Source organism: Schistocerca cancellata, chromosome 3 (genome assembly GCF_023864275.1).
Source record: "Schistocerca cancellata isolate TAMUIC-IGC-003103 chromosome 3, iqSchCanc2.1, whole genome shotgun sequence".
NCBI lineage: Eukaryota > Metazoa > Arthropoda > Insecta > Orthoptera > Acrididae > Schistocerca > Schistocerca cancellata.
Window position 1 is genome coordinate 926,649,891 of NC_064628.1, and position 14,972 is coordinate 926,664,862.

The window sequence follows — 14,972 nt, forward strand, 5'->3', positions numbered from 1 at the left end:
TCTGGGCGGGTACTGCTCAGGAGGACGTCATTATCAGGTAAAAGAAAACAGGCGTTCTACGGATCGGAGCGTGGATTGTCAGGTCCCTTAATCGGACAGGTAGGTTAGAAAATTTAAAAAGGGAAATGGATAGGCTAAATTTAGATATAGTGCGAATTAGTAAAGTTCAGTGGCAGGAGGAACAAGACTTTTGGTCAGGTGAATACAGGGTTATAAATACGAAGTCAAATAGGGTTAACGCAGGAGTCGATTTAATAATGAATAAAAAAATAGGAGTGTGGGGTAGCTACTACAAACAGCATTATTGTATCCAAGATAGACACGAAGCCCACGCCTACTACAGTAGTACAAGTTTAAATGCCAACTATCTCTTCAGATGATGAAGCAATAGATGAAATGTATGATGAGATAACAGTAATTATTGAGGTAGTGAGCCGGCCGGTGTGGCCAAGCGGTTAAAGGCGCTACAGTCTGGAACCGCGCGACCGCTACGGTCGCAGGTTCGAATCCTGCCTCGGACATGGATGTGTGTGATGTCCTTAGGTTAGTCAGGTTTAAGTAGTTCTTAGGGGACTGATGACCTTAGAAGTTAAGTCCCATAGTGCTCAGAGCCATTTGAACCATTTTTTTTTAGGTAGTCAAGGGAGACGAAAATTTAATGGTCATGGGAGACTGGAATTCGAGAGTAGGGAAAGGGAGAGAAGGAAACATGGTAGGCGAATTCGGATTGGGGCTAAGAAATGGAGCCGCCTGGTTGATTTCTGCACAGAGCATAACTTAATCATAGCTAACACTTGGTTCAAGAATCATGAGAGAAGGTTGTATACATGGAAGAATCCTGGAGATACTAGAAGGTATCAGATGGATTATATAATGGTAAGACAGAGATTTAGGAACTAGATTTTAAATTGTAAGACATTTCCAGGGGCGGATGTGGACTCTGACCACAATCTATTGCTTTGAACTGTAGATTAAAACTGAAGAAACTGCAAAAAGGTGGGAATTTAAGGAGATGGGACCTCGAAAAACCGACTGAACCAGAGGTTGTACAGAGTTTCAGGGAGAGCATAAGGGAACAACTGACAGGAATGGGGGAAAGAAATACAGTAGAAGAAGAATGGATAGCTCTGAGGGATGAAGTAGTGAGGGCAGCAGAGGATCAAGTAGGTAAAAAGACGAGGGCTAGAAGAAATCCTTGGGTAACAGACGAAATATTGAATTTAACTGATGAAAGGAGAAAATATAGAAATGCAGTAAATGAAGCAGGCAAAAAGGAATACAGACGTCTCAAAAATGAGATCGACAGGAAGTGCTAAATGGCTAAGCAGGGATGGCTAGAGGACAAATGTAAGGATGTAGAGGCTTATCTCACTAGGGGTAAGATAGATACTGCCTACAGGAAAATTAAAGAGACCTTTGGAGAAAAGAGAACCACTTGTATGAATATCAAGAGCTCATACGGACACCCAGTTCTAAGTAAAGAAGCGAAAGCAGAAAGGTGGAAGGAGTATATAGAGGGTCTATACAAGGGCGATATACTGGAGGACAATTTTATAGAAATGGAAGAGGATGTAGATGAAGATAAAATGGGGGATACGATACTGCGTGAAGAGTTTCACAGGGCACTGAGAGACCTGAGTCGAAACAAGGCCCCGGGAGTAGACAACATTCCAGTGGAACTACTGACGGCCTTGGGAGAGCCAGTCCTGACAAAACTCTACCATCTGGTGAGCAAGATGTATGAAACAGGCGAAATACCCTCAGACTTCAAGAAGAATATAATAATTCCAATCCCAAAGTACGCAGCTGTTGATAGATGTGAAAATTACCGTACTGTCAGTTTAATAAGTCATAGCTGCAAATTACTAACACGAATTGTTTACAGACGAATGTAAAAACTGGTAGAAGCCAACCTCGGGGAAGACCAGTTTGGATTCCGTATAATTATGGGAACACGTGAGGCAATACTGACCTTTCGACTTATCTTAGCAGAAAGATTAAGGAAATGCAAAACTACGTTTCTAGCATTTGTAGACTTAAAGAAAGCTTTTGACAATGTTCACTGGAATACTCTCTTTCAAATACTGAAGGTGACAGGGGTAAAATACAGTGAGCGAAAGGCTATTTACAATTTGTTCAGAAACCAGATGTCACTTATAAGAGTCGAGGGGCATGAAAGGGAAGCAGTGGTTGGAAAGGGAGTGAGAGAGGGTTGTAGCCTCTCCCCTATGTTATTCAATCTGTTTATTGAGCAAGCAGTAAAGGAAACAAAAGAAAAATTCGGAGTAGGTGTTAAAATCCATGAGTAGAAATAAAACTTTTGAGGTTCAAATGGTTCAAATGGCTCTGAGCACTATGGGACTTAACAGCTATGGTCATCAGTCCCCTAGAACTTAGAACTACTTAAACCTAACTAACCTAAGGACAGCACACAACACCCAGCCATCACGAGGCAGAGAAAATCCCTGACCCCGCCGGGAATCGAACCCGGGAACCCGGGCGTGGGAAGCGAGAACGCTGCCGCACGACCACGAGATGCGGGCTCTTTGAGGTTCGCCGATGACATTGTAATTCGGTCAGAGACAGCAAAGGACTTGGAACAGCATTTGAACGGAATGGGCAGTGTCTTCAAAGGATATAAGATGAACATCAATAAAAGCAAAACGAGGATAATGGAATGTAGTAGAATTAAGTCAGGTGATGCTGAGGGAATTACATTAGGAAATGAGACACTTAAAGTAGTAAAGTAATTTTGCTGTTTGGGGTGCAAAATAACTGATGATGGTCGAAGTAGAGAGGATATAAAATGTAGACTGGCAATGGCAAGGAAAGCGTTTCTGAAGAAGAGAAATCTGTTAACATCGAGTATACATTTAAGTGTCAGGAAGTCATTTCTGAAAGTATTTGTATGGAGTGTAGCCATGTATGGAAGTGAAACATGTACGATAAATAGTTTGGACAAGAAGAGAATAGAAGCTTTCGAAATGTGGTGCTACAGAAGAATGCTGAACATTAGATGGGTAGATCACATAACTAGTGATGAAGTATTGAATAGGATTGGGGAGAAGTTTGTGGCACAACTTGACTAGAAGAAGGGATCGGTTGGTAGGACATGTTCTGAGGCATCAAGGATCATCAATTTAGAGTTGGAGGGCTGCGTGGAGGATAAAAATCGTAGAGGGAGTCCACGAGATGACTACACTAAGCCGATTCAGAAGGATGTAGGTTGTAGTAGGCACTGGGAGATGAAGAAGCTTGCACAGGACAGGGTAGCATGGAGAGCTGCATCAAACCAGTCTCAGGACTGAAGACCACTACAACAGCAACATTTTTGATGTGTACAACTGACTGGTAAATGTATTCACGTGGAGCAGTTAAAATCCCCATTGTTCTGTGAAAGAGAGTAATAATATAAAGGTCTCGGGTTCGTCGAAATGGCGACACGATCGATGCGCGACACTCCCTTCATCTTCTGCCGAAGTCTGACCGAGAAGTGACAGCCCTCGAAACGTGGCGCCAGTTCGACAGACTCACTCACCCGAAAACTTAAAGATCATATTACAAATAGTAAGTTTTACATTGTGCACTTTCTCAAGCTTTGGCTTACTTCGTGATATAGTGTGCCTAAAAATGCGAAAAAAACTAAATTTCTGCCTCTTCAACCATTGCTCCATTTACAGGCAATTTTAGAACACAGGACGAGAGGTTATGTCATGTTTGCATGGATAGATCTGACGTAAAATTGATAGAATAGCGAAAATTGACGAGGGAATAGGCATAAATTGACCGAATATACACCGAAATGCGGGGAAATTGAGGAAGTACTTGCGTATCTTCTGGTTCGCGCCAAACAACTTGTACGTGGGAACAAGTATGCGGCAACAAAAGGAATCCGAGAAAATATCGACATTAAAAGGAAGGGACTCAGGGAGGCAGTCAATTTTTTCCGTCGAGGCAGCATTATACTGTTTGTCTATTGAGGAAACACTGATACACGTGAGTTGACTACTGTATTTGTTGTTTTTCAGGAGGACGGAGAACCATTCACCTCTAAACTTACTTGCGCCTGCGTTAAGGGATAACAGAAAGTGGACGGGATGATCATTTGAGATGGAGCTGTAACGAGGTACGATTTAATGGTCTAGAGAAGGAGATGTTGCTACAGGTCAGTTTTTCAAGTGTACTGTCCGGATGCATCAGTCGCATGACATAGCCTACGCTTTACTCATATACAGCCACGTATTCTGTATGTGGTTTAAATTACTGTATACTTGCTATCGTTAATGGTAAACCTGTCGGTCATCGGAAGACTTCCATCTCATGTGTGATGAAACTTGACACATGCCTCTAAACTAACTTTGATTTTTGCGATGTACTCCATCCTCCCTGTCGCATCTTCGGCGTAAAATCGAGACTTCAGCGTCATAACTACGTTAGCGACAAGAGCCTGTGAGGCGCTGCAATCCCTGTGTACACATTTGCTCTACACATGTGCTGATTACACAGTTAGTGACGGAATGACTTGTAATTTTCACATGTCGGACGCTGCTGCTATGCGTTTATCTGTTTCCTTGTAGGTGGTATCCCCCGCTACTAACGATAATTTTATATAGGCCTGATGCAGTGATTGTATAATTTTTGAACCATGATCGGATGTGAACAGTGGACACTATACGTCTCCGGAAAGCTATATTGTGCTGATTCCATGTATAGCAAATGTTTTACAGAAGTAGTTTTTTGGTTTTACGGTTCGATAACATAGTTTATCGTATAGAAACCCGGAAAAAGGATCTATGTCACGCGCTTGAAATATGGAATATTAACAACGCTACATTGCATACGACTGATAGTTCGAAAACGCAGACGATCTAACATTACAGCCCGTTTCAACTGCAGAACGTTGCAGCTTTAGCAGTGCGTGTGTTTATGTTCTCTCTTAGCAATACCTTCCAAGCGCCGATCCTAGACTCTAGAACAATAATTTAGAGTTGATGGCTTGGTTGATTTACGTAAAAATGCGTCGAACTCCACCAATCTGGAGCTCCATCGCTCATAAAAATCATTCGTTTCTTGCTCTTCTTAACTGTCTGCTATTACATCACGGCACTTTGAAAGCTGTTACTATACATCGATAAGGAGTGCTAATCTCCTCGACATGGGCGCATCTCTAGATGGGTGAGGTCTCAGAAAGCTCCTTTCATTCACGAGACGTTGAGTGTAGTGGTATTCTCCTAGTCGGTTGTAGATTAATTCGCTAATGGTGCTGCAGGGCGGGCTGGTCAATGACAATGTGAGTAGTGTCTTTCACTCTCTAATTTTACCCAAAGACAGCGAGAATTCTCTGTTACTCCCATACGCGGAGAGATAGATCGTAAATTAAACACAATGCTAGAGGTGCCAGAAATATGTGGTCCACTGTCCGGTATAGTTTGGTGATTTATGTGTTCGAGAATTAACACTGCACAGTCACCTATCCATGTTCGCAATGATACTCGCAAAGTGGAGAAGAGGTAGTTTAGCTATCATACTGAAATTGGGGAAACATGCTGTCACATCATTGGGCACTGTTGAAGTTACTGTAAGATTGCTGAAATTGTTCACGCTATCAGCTGTGTTGCTTATTATTAGAGTACATCGATGGTGTCTTTTCCATCCAATCCATGCACTGGCACGCTGTTGGTTACCACATAATGATTGAATGATATCGCTTGTTCGAGTTGGGGAAACAGTTTTATTGGATGAACTTCTCCTTCTGCGGTGGATAGCACTTAAACACTGATCGCGTACGTGAGTGCTGTATGAGGAATCAGTCGAATGGGAACGCAGAGCCATCAGCTATTCCGTCAGAGTGAGAGACAAGTCTGTCTCGTGAATCACCTTCAGACTGTTGTCTGGAGACCTACGCCAACGCCGTAAAACTCGTCCAGTTTGCTAATGTTGTAACTGTCTTTTATTTAAAATCAGCTGATATGTGGTGTGTTACGCTATCTGCCGTAATAATATGATTTACATAGTGTTACGTATAGTTTCCTGTGAAAGGGCGTGGATCAGAACTTCTTGATGTCAGTTTAGAACCTGGCAGAGGCCTCGAAGTCGTGGCAGAAAAACGGAATGTTTGGCATTGTACAAAAGCGTGTTAGTGTTTCAAACAACTAAACAGGACCAGAGGGAGCGTCTTTTTCGACCTAGTATAGTCTGTGGGATACGATCATTCGCCTATAGTATAGGTGACCAAACTTTAAAGTGGCCTCTGCAGTGCCTGTATATTTAATAGGATGGCAACACAGGCAGCAGTAGAAGCAGCAGTTTGATGTGTAAATTCGCTAAGGCACGGGGTCTAGTGTTAGGAATGCTTGGAGGGCTGAACGCTGCGCTATTCTGGGAAGCACTGCGAAATCTCTTACTCTGCGCTGGACCTCACTGCAGCTTTGCGTAATTGCGTCAGCATCGGTGCCTAGATGACTTCTATATCGGATGAAATTAGTGGACTTTCAATGGTTCGTAATTTTTCTGTGCTCAGGGGTAGAAAATAACGATGATAGCATTTTGGGCTGATTGATTTGAATGGACACGGATGTGCTTCGGACAGTAGTATCTATATCCAGTTTGGATACGTACCACATTGCGCGCTTTTCCACCGAATGGTCAAAACACGGTCATGTTGCACTAACTCAGGTCGTTCTGTTTCTACACGGGTTGCAGAAGGTGGTGGATGTGTCTTTCTCCGACCTCTGCTCACTTCCGACTTAAATTGGAATGATCACATACGGAAAGCTGTAGAAATGGGATCAGTTGCAAAATGCTTAGGGGGGTCACTAAAACCACTTTGGAATTTTTCTGTAGCAGCTAGGCTCGGGAAAGGTGACTCGTTTCAAGATATGAGAGTGCCAGAATTATGACTGAGTAGTGGTTGTAATCATCAAAGGAATTGTCAGTAGGATCCGACGCAGGTATGTGCTTGAATGGGAAGACCTGTCTCCTAATCCCAGACATCTACTTTTACGTCTACATTCATACTCCGCAAGCCACCTGACGGTGTGTGGCGGAGGGTACGCTGAGTACCTCCATCGGTTCTCCCTTCTATTCCAGTCTCGTATTGTTCGTGGAAAGATTGTCGGTATGCCTCTGTGTGGGCTCTAATCTCTCTGATTGTATCCTCATGGTCTCTTCACGAGAAATATGTAGGAGGGAGCAATATACTGCTTGACTCCTCAGTCAAGGTACGTTCTCGAAACTTCAACAAAAACCCGTACCGAGCTACTGAGTGTTTCTCTTGTAGAGTCTTCCACTCTGTAATGCTTTCGCGATTACTAAATGATCCTGTAACGAAGCGCGCTGCTCTCCGTTGGATCTTCTCTATCTCTTCTATCAACCATATCTCGTATGGATTTTACACCGGTGAGCAGTGTTCAAGCAGTTGTCGAACAAGTGTACTGTAACCTACTTCCTTTGTTTTCGGACTGAATTTCCTTAGGATTCTTCCAATGAGTCTCAGTCTGGCATCTGCTTTACCGATGATTAATTTTATATGATCATTCCATTTTAAATCAGTCCTAATGTCTACTCCAAGATAATTTATGGAATTAACTGCTTCCAGTTCCTGACCTGCTATATTGTAGCTAAATGAAAAGGATCTTTCTTCCTGTGTATTCGCAACACATTACACTTGTATGCAGTGATATATTGCTAGGTTGGAAATCGGTTTCTCGTACTATTAGTCAAGCTCCTGTTCTCGGTGGGAGAGCAGTGTAACTGAGTAGGAGTCCTTCTGTATTTGACCATATGTAGAGTAGTTTGAAATATTTAAATTCCAGTGAAATATGGTGATCTGTACAAAACACAATCATAATGCTCTCTTAATCCACAAGACATCCTTTGTGCCAGGATGTAGGAGTGTCTATATCCGTCTGTGCTTAGACACTGATCTCTTTCCAAACAACAAAAATGCTTTTATAATTAATGGTGTTTTCACATGAGTGCGTAGGCTATTTAGGAACGTGAACGTTTAACGTTTCTGAGATGTGTATTGACAGCAGGACGTACATTTCGCCTTGAAACATTAGCCGCGCTGCGTACGCCTGCACGCTAGACACAGCTCGCAAGTTCCAGTAGGATCGAGAGGAACAATGCACTCTGTGCTATTCTGGGAAGCATTGGAACGTCTCTCTCGATGCTGGACCGTACCACAGCTACGCGTCATCGCATATGGGACCAGAGTGAGCGTGCCTTGCAGTTCTGTGACGTCAGTATAACACTCGAAGAATTCTAACTGTGTACATGAAAATAGAGCCAACTTTCACCTGCAGCGGTGTGAGAGCGATGGCTCGCACTGTCATGTGTCAGCGGCGGCTCGCAGCTAGGGGTGCAGACGGGCGGCGGCGGCGTCGGACATCAAGTGGCGGGATTTGTTTTTTTATTAGCAATCTTTTGTTTAAACTATATTCCATCGATTTCACCAACCAATAGGATGCTGTACCCCATACATGTGAAGAATGCCGATTTAATTAATTTGCATGAATTTTTTATATGAGTGTGGTGTTACCGGTACAGTAGCGGAAGTACGTGACTGGGTGACATGGAGCAGAACAGGAGGTTAAGTGCATAACACTAGTTAATTTACTCAATTTTTATGTAAAACGCAGAACAGAAGTTTAAGGGTATGTGTGGCAAAGAAGAATGCGCCAGACATGTCGTCCAAAAGCATGTGAAATTCGGCAAGTGTACCAGAAAATTGTGGGATGACGTAACTAATTACTTAATTTGGTATGGAGATTGTGTGGTCAAATTCTCCCCACACTAGTGCGGCTTTGATTGTTGATAAACATTTGTGTATTCATAACATTAAAAACGAGAAATACTTCGTAATGTTCAAAAAATGGTTCAAATGACTCTGAGCACTATGGGACTTAACTGCAGTGGTCATCAGTCCTCTAGAACATAGAACTACTTAAACCTAACTAACCTAAGGACATCACACACATCCATGCCCGAGGTAGTATTCGAACCGTAGTGCCTAGAACCGCTCGCCCACCCCGGCCGGCTCTTAATGTTCTTCATAACTATATTTATTTAGTCATGCGCCGAGTTTCGGCTTCTCAGGTCACCTTCAGGTGACGTCTCAGTATCGCAAACACAGATAAACATCAAGAACTATTTTATATTCCGTGCAACCGCAGTTGTTAAAAGACATGACGTTAGGAAGAACTCCACCTGAACTGGTAAAATTGCTGTTTATTAAAACACCACGGGTTTCGCGGCTTCAATCCGCATTATCAGGTGAACCTACACGGTAAAATGCAAGTAGAGTTCCACCGTATTTTGTGGATATTAAATTTAATAGAGGAATAATTCTAATATCCACAAAATGTGATGACACTCTACTTTGATTTTTCCCGTGTAGATTCACCTGACAATGGGGCTTGAAGCCTCGGAACGGGTTCCGTGTTAATAAACAACAATTTTACCAGCTATAAGTGCAGTTCTTTCTAACATTATACACATAAACATGTTGTGCAACTTATGCAAATACTATTTCACGGAAAATTACGTAAACGGGAAAACATACTTTCTTTTATTTTCGTCACATACAAATAATAACATTTTCTAAAAAAGGGGTAAACTTCGTTTTGATGTGGAAACGAATGTAACAACTGATTAGAAATAATACGTATTTGCAGTTTAAATCTAGTATTTGAAACTAAAACTTAATTAAACAAAGGGGAAAGTGGAAATTGAATCTGATCATCTATTACTAAATTCTGTGTCATTTGTCTACTCACTTCCAGTATTTCCTGTGAGGTCAACAGTCTGCTTTCCTTAACAGAATGTAAAACTTCACATTCGACATCATATGAATGATTTTCCGCTAAAATATGATCAGCAAAGGTTGAATCTTTCAATATTTCTTCCTTAATCTCCAGCATCTCTCATGTTCACGTAGCTCAACTGCCACAACTCTGCTGTCTAATATATACTTTTTCAAAATGCTTGCAAGTGATTTTATATACATCACCCAGTGTCAGGGGTTGCAATTTGTCTTCACTGTTGAATGAAATTTTTTATATGTTATTGCTATTATAAAATGCGAGGATGCATTTTCTTTATTCATAGAAGATATTCATTCAAGGCAAAACTATAGCCATTGCTGAAAGTGATATATTTGACGATCCATAATTCTGTTTGAAACGCTAATTCAGATATTAGAACAGATATGACGCGACGCACCATCAAATGGAAAAGGCTAACTTACAACTTCTGATGTTATTTTATGTAAATTCATCAAAGTACGTGGTGATATTGTTAAATTTAGTGTTACGGGTGATGTAAATGTGTATGCTTCGCTTTAAATAAAGTGCGGTATAAAGACATGACATTCACAAATAAATTGCAATTTAAATATTCTCATCGTCGGCCAGACGGAAACGACAGCAGTGTTACCGGCACTATTATGACACTGACCATGAAGAAGAAATCGAGCTAACTAAATTTTAATCTGAGTTGATGAAGTAATCTAACAGAGTGACTAATCAAATACCGGCCCAAAATTGTTTGAAAGTGGTGGCCATAATAACACTTTTAAATGTCCTAAAATCTGCAGACATAAAGACAAGGCGGTTTAGTTTTGTGTCGCACTTGGCTGTACGCTTTGGAGAATTACGTCTGTTCTACAAAAATCTTTGTTAAGTTGGCGAAAACCAGAGGAATTTGCCACTTAAGACTTCGACGTCAGCGTCAGGGGATAAGAACTGCTGCTGCTGAGGACACCCGCTACCGAACGGCCTGTGGGGGGAGAGGAGGGAAGAACAAGAGCCTCGATTTCTTCCAATCTCAAAGTTTCCTCATTGATCCAGAGCTTCTGAAGCCCGTTGTGAAAGCGAGTGTTACCAGAAACCTCCGTCTGTTGCCATCCACAACTTCGAATTTTAGTGGCCAACTCCGGTCTTGTATGGTGTCAGGCGTCATTAAGAGCGAATGAACTTCCATATTTTCCTCGATGACAAGATGAATTTACTCGCTCTAATCGATAGTAAAGAATGGAATGGGCAGCAACATCCACGCACTGAACAGTTTAACTGAATAGTAATTTCAGTTGACCGACGAGCTTTCCGCCTATATAATTAAAGTGCGTTAAGTATATCTCTCTTTTTATTATCCTTTCCATAGTTCTCACTAACAATATCGTCAAATGATTTTTTTAGTCATTAATTTAAGATATTGTTAAAATTTAAGAATAGTGCCATAGTTTCCTTTAATTTACGTCTATGGTCACAATCTCTTTTGTTTAACAGATTACCGGTTTCGGTCTTTAGTGACGACCATCATATGTTTCAGACAAACAGAGTCCTATAGTACTGCAGCCATAGTGGCATCTATGGCTGCAGTACATTTGGACTTTGTTTTTATGAAAAAGATCTGATGATGGTCACTAAAGACCGAAACCGGGAGGCCGGGTGGACGTACCGCCGAATTGCTCAACACGTGGGGCGTGAGGTCTCCACAGTACATCGATGTTGTCGCCAGTGGTCGGCGGAAGGTGCACGTGCCCGTCGACCTGGGACCGGACCGCAGCGACGCACGGATGCACGCCAAGACCGTAGGATCCTACGCAGTGCCGTAGGGGACCGCACCGCCACTTCCCAGCAAATTAGGGACACTGTTGCTCCTGGGGTATCGGCGAGGATCATTCGCAACCGTCTCCATGAAGCTGGGCTACGGTCCCGCACACCGTTAGGCCGTCTTCCGCTCACGCCCCAACATCGTGCAGCCCGCCTCCAGTGGTGTCGCGACAGTCGTGAATGGAGGGACGAATGGAGACGTGCCGTCTTCAGCGATGAGAGTCGCTTCTGCCGTGGTGCCAATGATGGTCGTATGCGTGTTTGGCGCCGTGCAGGTGAGCGCCACAATCAGGACTGCATACGACCGAGGCACACAGGGCCAACACCCGGCATCATGGTGTGGGGAGCGATCTCCTACACTGGCCGTACACCACTGGTGATCGTCGAGGGGACACTGAATAGTGCACGGTACATCCAAACCGTCATCGAACCCATCGTTCTACCATTCCTAGACCGGCAAGGGAACTTGCTGTTCCAACAGGACAATGCACGTCCGCATGTATCCCGTGCCACCCAACGTGCTCTAGAAGGTGTAAGTCAACTACCCTGGCCAGCAAGATCTCCGGATCTGTCCCCCATTGAGCATGTTTGGGACTGGATGAAGCGTCGTCTCACGCGGTCTGCACGTCCAGCACGAACGCTGGTCCAACTGAGGCGCCAGGTGGAAATGGCATGGCAAGCCGTTCCACAGGACTACATCCAGCATCTCTACGATCGTCTCCATGGGAGAATAGCAGCCTGCATTGCTGCGAAAGGTGGATATACACTGTACTAGTGCCGACATTGTGCATGCTCTGTTGCCTGTGTCTATGTGCCTGTGGTTCTGTCAGTGTGATCATGTGATGTATCTGACCCCAGGAATGTGTCAATAAAGTTTCCCCTTCCTGGGACAATGAATTCACGGTGTTCTTATTTCAATTTCCAGGAGTGTGTAATGAATGCAATATGATGAAGGTGTCACATATACGAATTAATGCACGAAGATCAATAGCGCGACGTAACAGTGTACAAGAATATCAAAGAGACATTTGTTTACTATAAATACTTCTGTTCCATTGACGTCCTCTAACACAGCACGTTGTATATCCGGACATTTCCCGCGTTTATGTGCCTACTCGATTAGCTAACGGAACGGCGCTAGATTCCTCTTTGTGAAAATGGAGGCTACGTTTAAAACTGATTCCTGGATGCTGGTTCTTATCTCAGTCTTGCGACTATCGTCCTCCTATGCGTATGCTTGCCCACCTGTTGCATAATCTCGTCTAAGTCGGGTTGTTTTGTCGATAGATGTCAGTAAACCAACGCAGTTATGTCGAGTTTATTAATTGCTAATGCCTCTAGTGAGGCTTGCAATTTAATTTAAAAAAATCAAATGGCTCTGAGCACTATGGGACTCAACTGCTGTGGTCATAAGTCCCCTAGAAGTTAGAACTACTTAAACCTAACTAACCTAAGGACAGCACACAACACCCAGCCATCACGAGGCAGAGAAAATCCCTGACCCCGCCAGGAATCGAACCCGGGAACCCGGGCGTGGGAAGCGAGAACGCTACCGCACGACCACGAGATGCGGGCAATTTAATTAAACAGCGTGAATTATGCGCAGTCTTACAGATATACTTTCTCCCTATCCTGTTGTCGACATAGCGGTAGTTAGTATCTTAGTTGCTTAGCTTAATATTTCATGTTTCATATTTTATGTTTCAGTACGATTATTTGACACCAGTGTCTTCGCAGAATAATGATTTGTCATGGCATGTAACTTGAATGAATTTTTTCGAGAGTAGAGGAATTGTCTGTGTGCACCACGAGGGGTGGTACATCCCTGAAGTCCTAATTTACGCTTATTATTCTTTCATTTAATCGTCCTATGAGTTCTTTTCTCTTTCTGTTCAGGTTCAGTCGTTTGGTTTTTTCTTTCCACGTCATACATCCGGTAGTCTGAACCCTTCCATGGTATGTGCTTTAAGCTCGGTTTTGCGGTTAAACATCCCTTCTGTGAAACAGCGCAGAACTCACAGAGTGTAACAAATCCTTATATGTTTGCTTACGATTCTCATCAAGCTCGTTTTATTGTAATTTAAATGTTTACTTCGTGGAGTGGTCTCGCCCTTCCTTTGTCTATCTGTGGCTCGCTCCTTCACCGTATGGTAGTATTTTCATCAAGTAGGAGGGTGAGTCAAATGAAAAACTTAAATATTTTATAAATATTATTTATTGTGCAGAAGTGGTACAAAGCTGCATCACTTTTGAACATAATCTCCCCCAAGCTCAATGCAAGTCCTACAGCGCTTACAAAGTGCATAAATTCCTTTAGAAAAAAATACTTTTGTTAGTCCGCACAATCACTCATGCACCGCGTGGCGTACCTCTTCATCAGAGTGGAACTTCTTTCCTCGCATTGTGTCTTTGAGTGGTCCAAACATATGGAAATCACTTGGGGCAAGGTCTGGTGAGTATGGTGGATGAGGAAGTGGTTGGTGGAAGTGAACCCAGGTTTCGTCCCCAGTAACGATTCTTGCAAGGAAGCCATCACCTTCTCATTCAAAGTGCCGAAGAAGTTCTTCACAAGCATCAACAAGATGTTCTCTCATTTCAGGAGTCAGCTGCCGTGACATCCATCTCACAGACACTTTGTAAAACTGGAGCACATCATGCACAATGCTGAGTGCTGAGCCATGACTTATCTGTAAACATGCTGCAATGTCATTCAGTGTCACTCGGCGGTTTTCCTTCACTATGGCTTCAACTGCTGCAATGTTCTGTGGAGTCACAACTCGTCGTGCTTGGCCTGGACCAGGAGCATCTTCCACTGAAGTCACACCATTTGCGAACTTCCTACTCCATTCGTAGACTTGCTGCTGTGACCAACATGCATCACCGTAGTGAACCTTCATTCTTCGATGAGTTTCAGTAGCTTTCACACCTTCACTACGCAATAACCGAATAACAGAACGCTGTTCTTCCCTGGTGCAAGTCGCTAGTGGGGTGGCCATTTTTATGCTGATACTGCGACGGTATGTGTGCAACTGCACTATGCTGACACCTACAGGCTATTCTGCACGCTGTTTGTAGCACGCTTACCAACGTACAGGCGCGAAATTTCGATTTGTTATTACAATTTTAAGGTTTTCATTTTACTCACCCTCGTATAACTGATCTATTATACTTGATAATCGGTTCATCGTTTATATTTACTGAAATAATCGGATTTTGCTACATGTGACGAACTTCGTATTTCTCCTCCTTTAGCGTGATAGATTATTTGGAACGAATCGACCCTATTTGTTTTATTAACTTCCAGAGCATCATACTTCGTTATTCTTATTTGTCCTTTAATTTATTAGTTAAATACTA